Source organism: Megascapheus bottae, chromosome 19, assembly GCF_031878675.1.
Source record: "Megascapheus bottae isolate mThoBot1 chromosome 19, mThoBot2.hap1, whole genome shotgun sequence".
NCBI classification, from domain to species: Eukaryota; Metazoa; Chordata; class Mammalia; order Rodentia; family Geomyidae; genus Megascapheus; species Megascapheus bottae.
The window spans coordinates 34168626-34175913 of NC_143527.1; the positions used below are offsets into that span (position 1 = coordinate 34168626).

General features: G+C 35.4%; 1 pseudogene; it reads left to right on the top strand.

The window, feature by feature from the left end:
* Positions 1-2561: 2561 nt before the first annotated feature.
* LOC150049820 (ADP/ATP translocase 2 pseudogene) lies at positions 2562-6779 on the top strand (annotated as a pseudogene).
* The last annotated feature ends 509 nt before the right edge of the window (positions 6780-7288 follow it).

Below are 7288 nucleotides of genomic sequence, written 5' to 3' on the forward strand. Positions count from 1 at the left end.
CCTTGAAAAGTTCTCAACCATTATTTCTTTGGTTCTCTTTTCTGGAACTTCAGTTGGATCCATGTTGGTGCTATTCAACTTCCCTAACTCTCTCCAGTTTGGATTTTATCCTATATAATTTTCTACTTCACTAATACTGTTTTTCACTTACAGGATTAATATTGAGTTACTTCCTTCTTTCCTTCCTTCCTCCCTTTTTACCCTCCTTCCCTTCCTTCTGTCACTCCCTCCTTCCCTCCCTCCCTCTCACCTTCCTTCCACTGCCAGTGGATTTCGTGTGTGTGTGTGTGTGTGTGTGTGTGTGTGTGTGTGTGTGTGTGCGCACACCCAATAGCATATATGAGGTGATCTTGTTCAATAAAGACTTTGTGAAAAGAATTGGTAAGGTATGCATGATTTTCTCTTCATGTAAGAAAATGCCTGACACACAGAGCTTGTTAAGAATTATGCTCAATTGACATTCCCTGTTTTATTTACTGGCAATGGAATTTTTCTCAGAGCCACCCTATCTACTGAGTTTTACAGGGTCTTGGTACTTAGAGCTAAGATGCTTCTATCTTGAACACTTGGGGTTTCAGAAATCTAATTTACCCTGAAATCCCTTCTGCATTTTAAAAATTGTGTCTGAATTCTCAATGCAGATAGAATGACTGTTTGGTAGACAAAATGTATCCCCAAACTATCAAGGGATTTTCATAAGCAATTGGGATTATTCCCAAATACATCGCAGATTTGGTATCAACTATCATATTTGAATTTGTATTCTAGTGTTGAGAGCAATTCATAGCGTATTATGAATCATGGCACCTCCCTCACACTTTCAGAGTGCTCCTGTTTGTGACAAGCACTAAATATGCTGTTGCTACAGAACTAAAGTCAGAAATGACCCAGAGACATCACACAAAAGTAAGTGACAGGAGAACATTTCATAAGCACTTTATAAGTACAACCCTGCAGTAAGAGCCCAATCTACTTCAACTGGAAAGAATTTGAGGAGTTGCATGTGGACTGAAAATGTAAATTGTAACCTGATACGCTTGGAGTTCTGGCACAGTATTTAAATATTGTCAGGGCTGCTTCCTATGCAGGGGAGCTGCAGAAAGTTAACTTATTTTTTCCCCCAAATGAAAGCTTACATCCACAGAGCATCAGCCAAATCCATAGAGAAAATCCTAAAATTGCAAACTCTATAGTTATGAATTGACCCTAATAATAGCTTTTATTATTTAGATGTAATAAGAATTCTAATGATCTGCAGAACAGTAAGAGCTCTAGTTTAGCAGGAGATTTAAGTGTTTTTTGGGCTGTGCTATATGAAAGCCATCAGAGACAATAGAGTCTTGATAGATATCCATTGTAACATTTGCAGAAAAGCATTAACAATACATCACACTTCACTGCTAGCTGCAAACCCATAATATTATTCACAAATTATGTATTTAAGACTGGGGAGCTGGAGACATTTTTGTAATGCTAATATTAAGACATCCCCTCCAGAGGTTCTGTGGAACCTCTGCCTACAGTTTGATATTCACCTTACCTCTTGACCATGTGATAATTTTGCAATCGTTGCCTGGCTACGCCAATCCCTATTTCCTATGGTGTTATGTGAACAGTGTTAGAATTGTTACTTCCAAAATACTGGACCACAATTCATAGAATTTATCTGAGACACTTTCCCAAACCATTCAAAATGCTTTCAAGTATAATCTAATTGAATCTGGGGAAAGATGGAAGTGTTACTTTGAATAATGAACTGATAATAAGATCAGGAAAATTGAAATGGAATATTATGGAAATACCATGGGGATAGGGAACATTTTGTTAAGGTATAGTTTCATTCTTATTGTTTTGATTACAAAATGGTATAGAAGCTGCAGAAAAGAAAAAAAGGTAAATTTAGATCATATACATTTAAGTATCCCTGAAGAAGTAGAATTAATTTATGATGAGATTGGAGTCTTTGATATCTCTATTAAGATTAGCAAGAAAAAAGTCATATGGCAGGGAAATAGCAAGAAAGTAATCATGTCAAGCTAAATGGTGTGAAATGAAAGCATTAATTAAGACACAGGAACAATAATAATAATAAATGAAGAAGCAATAGCAGCACAATGATCACAGTCATCATTAAAACAAAGGTGACCAGAAAGGGAATCAAAAGCATTCTACTTGAATTACATCTTTATTTAAGGATCATAAATCCCCTGAATACATCGCAAGAACTGATTGCAAGAATAAAGTTCCTTTTGCTAGAATCTGGCATGCTGTATACTAAGGGATCAGCTGAGGCCACCAGTCACAGCAAGAAAGTGGGGCCCAAATAGCTGTCTTGGGACAAAGAGAAGGGATGGGAAGAATTCATAAGGTTATCTTTCAACTTCCTGTTGAGCGAAGATGTTACAGAAGGCTGTGATTTTAAGGTAATACCACAAATTCAGTGTAAGTGCAACCTGTTCTTATCCATCAACATTTATTTGAGCTTTCAACAAATGAGAGAATTGATAAATGGGATTTGTAGTTTTCTGTTTACCTATCTTTCTCAATAATGGAACTTGAGGATGAGCGACAGTAAGTATCTGTCAAACTGAGAATAAATGCATCCACTTTGATCTGTCTTCACAGATGTCCTACTGCTATGGTTAAGGGTATTAGATTTGGAATGAAAAGGCCAGGATATGAGACTATGCTCAGTTTCTAATCATTCCAACCAAGTTCAGAATATGGACTCATCCAGCTGCTGTGATTACTCAAAGAGGTGTGGCATAAAATAGTAAGCACTGGGTGTTACAAAATGTGTTACACATTTAGCAGTAATTAGAGATTGCAGTGTTAACATTAATATCTTGATATTAATGGCAGTATGTAAGATAAAAGGGAACAGAACGATTTATGTTAAACATGAACTACATCAGTCAAAAATTCATTGCATGTCTTTAAACACTTGAAAGGACTTCCCATTCAAAACAGGATAAATAGTAATTTCAAAATAGCATCCTAAGAGAGATATACTCATATAAATAACTATGTAATCTATGCAATTTGCATATCCTGATGAAATTCAGATCAGAATTAATGTATAATAAAAAAGTAGTTTTTATGATTAACTTAGTCTTTGGTGGAAAAAGTTGGCAAATAATGAATGTAGTGTATTTAAGAAATTCAATGTTCTCAACCACACCATTTGACATTTAGTTAATGGGATTGAGGGTTTCTGCTTGACAGTGAAAAGAGAACATTACATAAGTCACCATGTACTGCAGATCTTGCCAGCTAGCTTTATATTCATCTGACTGGTTACTTTTTATAATTATCCTATGCCTGGCTAGATTTCAAAGTGCAAAAGGGCCATTCAGTGCTGCTAATCTATATTGCTCTGGCTTTTAACTAAGTAAGATTTTTAAAAGTGAGTATTAGTTCTAATGTAATTCTTACTTATAAAACAACCAAAGAAAAAGGAAAGTTTGTCAGATGATATTCATGTAATTAGAATCCTTTCCAAGTAGCAAGTAATTAAGCTGTGGGTTCTAAAAAACAGAGATTATGACTTCTCAAAGAGAAATGGAGAACTTCTATTATGTAATAGAAGGAACATTTTCAGTTAAATCTATATTCTTGCTGAAAAAAATCAGAAAAGATTCAGACACACATAAAGAAAGAAACAAAGTCTAAAATTCTTGAAGGAGAGAAGCTGTTTGTAATGTGCTGATCACCTTAATTTTCTTTTTCCTTCTTTTTTCTTTTATTATTTCTTTTGGTAGGACTTTTTTCAAATCTGATCTTAGGCTGAAAATGTTGCTTGGCTCTGAAAGTTCCTGCTGGAATTCAAATAAACTAGTAGAGTTTTTGGAGTGGTATAAGGCTAGAATAACAAACATGAAATAATTGAGGGCCTTGAACACATGGTTTCTCTTTTCTTCAAGGTTTATGCCAAATTCTGAAGACATTTGTGAAGCTAATAAATCTAAGCTTCAAAACAGATGGGATTTCCCAGTTTCCTGGTTTTAGAAAATAAGAGACTCAACAGAGTCTCAATTAACACATTACCTTGCTTTATAAATATTCAATACGAGCTAGATTAAGTCTTATCAAAACCTCAACCTAGACTTTACTCAGTGCACAGGGGGTCTACCTCCCTGGAATCTACTGTATCTAGCAGAAAATGGCAGACTTTCTTTGGTGAATGGCAATATTATCTGGAATAAACAAGTCTGTATTTCAAATAAAGTTGATTAGGTTATCCAAGAAACATGACAAAGGGAAAAATCAGAAAGTAGAAACAGAGCTTGCTGAGGTGCAATGTTCTGAGATATGATCTTGTTTACAACTCTACTGTGTTCAGAAAAGAAGGAAACAAACATAAATTAATAAATAAAAGTTCACAAGTAGAAATTCCAGAAATAAAAATTAAAATCTGTGAAATAAAAAGGCAATAGGAAGTTTCAACATAAACTGAAATCATAGTAAGATAAAATTAAAGAACTTGAAGACAAATTAACCAAAAATATTTACAAATGAATATCTAAAGTGAAGCATAGGGATGAGTGGACTATATACTAGGAGTGGAGCAAGACTGTTCAACACACTGGTTACATGTAAGTGAAGAAAAGAGGAAAGACTAAATTGCACAAGTCAAGCAAAAAGCAGATAGTAAGATGCTATTAACTCATGAAAATTGCAAACCGGACTTCAGTCAAATAGTCGCCACTGAATGTGAATGTCAGCATTATCAGTGAAAAGACTAAGATGGTGATAAGGATAAGCAAACATTATATGCTGACTATAAAGAATGCAAGTTATATAGAGGTTGTCATAATGTAAGACACTAGTTAAAAGAAAGCTGGAGCCATTAATACCAATCAATCAGTAGCATTTAAAGAAAACAGCAGAGCCTATAAGAGTCTTATATTATAAAACAAGAGAATACTTAGAACTCTACATTTGTATGGGTACCAAATATAAATTACAAACAAAACAAACATTGATAAACAGTAGCAAGAATAGAAATCTGTCATCATTGAGAATTTAGAATGGCTGTATAATTTGACCTCATGGGCATATATGAAACAGTAGCTGACAACATCCACAGTGATATTCTTTATAAACATGCAGTACACCTTTAGCATAATTGATGATGCATTGGGCCATAAAGCAAGCCCACTGAATGTCAAAAGGTTGAAATTATTCAGTCTGTTTTTTGCCTGCAGTGAAAATAAGAGATAAAGAAACCACAAATGTTTAAATAAGAAATACTCAGCTGTTTAGATGTAATGAAATTTAAGGATGTATAGTACAATATGATAAAAGCTGAAGACCAACAATCTGAGTTATCCGTTCAGGAAGATATAAAATTATAATAGCAAGTAAAAGAAGATTAAGAGTGAAAAAAATGAAGGCGAGGAGTTTTGCCTAGTTGGTAGAGTGCTTGCCTAGCATGCACAAAGACCTGAGTTCTATTCCTTGGTACCAAATACATAGAAAAACCTGGAAGTGATACTGTAGTTAAATGGTAGAGCTCTAGCCTTGAGAAGCCCCAAGAAGGCCCTGAGTTCCACCTCCAGGACTGGCAAAAAAATGAATATAAGTACTAATCTTCCATCAATTTAGAAACAGAAATCCTGAACAAAATATTGAAAAGTCAAATTTGCCAATATGACAATAGTAATGACATATAAATTATCATGAATGCAAAATTGAACCAGAATAAGCAGACCTACTTTATACTACTAATAGGGGGAAAGTCCATGGCAAAAGCATGGACAACACCAAATTGCCTAATATCTAATGAAATAAAAGTAGTGGAATCATCCTTTAAGTGGATAAGTATTATTTTAAAAGTTTTAATTGCTATAGTAAGCTTCCTGCTTCTGAAGAAATAGCAAAAAAAAAGGAAGAAAGAAAGAAAGTCTTTGTTGGTATATTACTTGAAACAAAAAATATATAAACTATTTAAATGACCATAGAACAGATAAAGATATTTTAGACAGGACAAAAGTACCCTACGAAAACAAAGACTTTGACAAATTAGACTATATTAAAATTGAGAATGTTTATTTATTCAACTATTTAGTAAGAGATTAAAAAGTAAGCCAACTCACATTGGAACAGGATTTTTAAAAATACATATGAATATATAAATGATATCAATACAAAGGACTTATATCTAGACTTAGGAAAGAATTCCAGAAATTAATAGTAAAAGGCCAGATATGCCTTGCAGGAAATCTGGCCTCTGGAAGGGCAGGGGGGGCCACCTCCCTGTGTTTCGTGTACCCTCTTGATTTTGCCCATACCGGTCTAGCAGCTGATGTAGGCAAAGCTGGAGCTGAAAGAGAATTTAAAGGCCTTGGTGGCTGCCTGGTCAAGATCTACAAGTCGGATGGGCTTAGAGGCCTGTACCAAGGTTTCAATATGTCTGTGCAGGGTATTATTGTCTAGCGGGCTGCCTTCTTTAGTATCTGTGACACTGCAAAGGGAATGCTTCCAGATTCCCAAAATACTCAAATCTTCATCAGCTGGATGATCGCACAGGCTGTCACGGCTATTGCTGGTTTGATTTCCTATCCTATTGACACTGTGCGCCGCCGCATGATGATGGGATCAGGTTGCAAAGGAATGGATATCATGTACAAAGACACACTTGACTGCTGGCGGAAGATTGCACTTGAAGAAGGAAGCAAGGGCTGTTTTAAGGGTGCATGGTCCAATGTTCTCAGGGGCATGGTGGGGGGGGGTGCTGTGTGCTTGTATTGTATGATGAAATCAAGAAGTACATCTAAGTTATTCACCTCTTCACCCAGGGGTCTCTGTGACTAGCCATGTTGTATAGTCTTGAGCATTTTGGGACAGATTCTGGGCTGTTTATCCTTGGCAACGATTTGCTGGTTGAAAGTGGGAAGCAGTATTCATCTCACCAGTTTTGTGTTAAAGCTATTTCTATGACGATAATAAAGGGACTCAACTTACATTTTTTTATTTGTCACTCTTGATAAATGTGAAAAAATAAAGCCACCTTTAAAAGAAAAAAAAGAAAGAAAAAGGCCAGATAAAATGATTCTAATCATAAAATGTTTAAAAACAGGGCTGGGAGTTTGGCCAAGTGATAGACCAGGGTTTGATTCTTTGGTTCCACAGACATAGAAAAACCCAGAAATGGTGTTGTGGCTCAAGTGTAGACTATAGTATTGAGAAGGACCAAAGACAGTGCTCAGGCCCTGAGTTCAAACCTCAGGACTGGAAAAAAAAGTTCTAAAACAGCCAAAAAGTAACAAGAACCCTTAAAATTTTG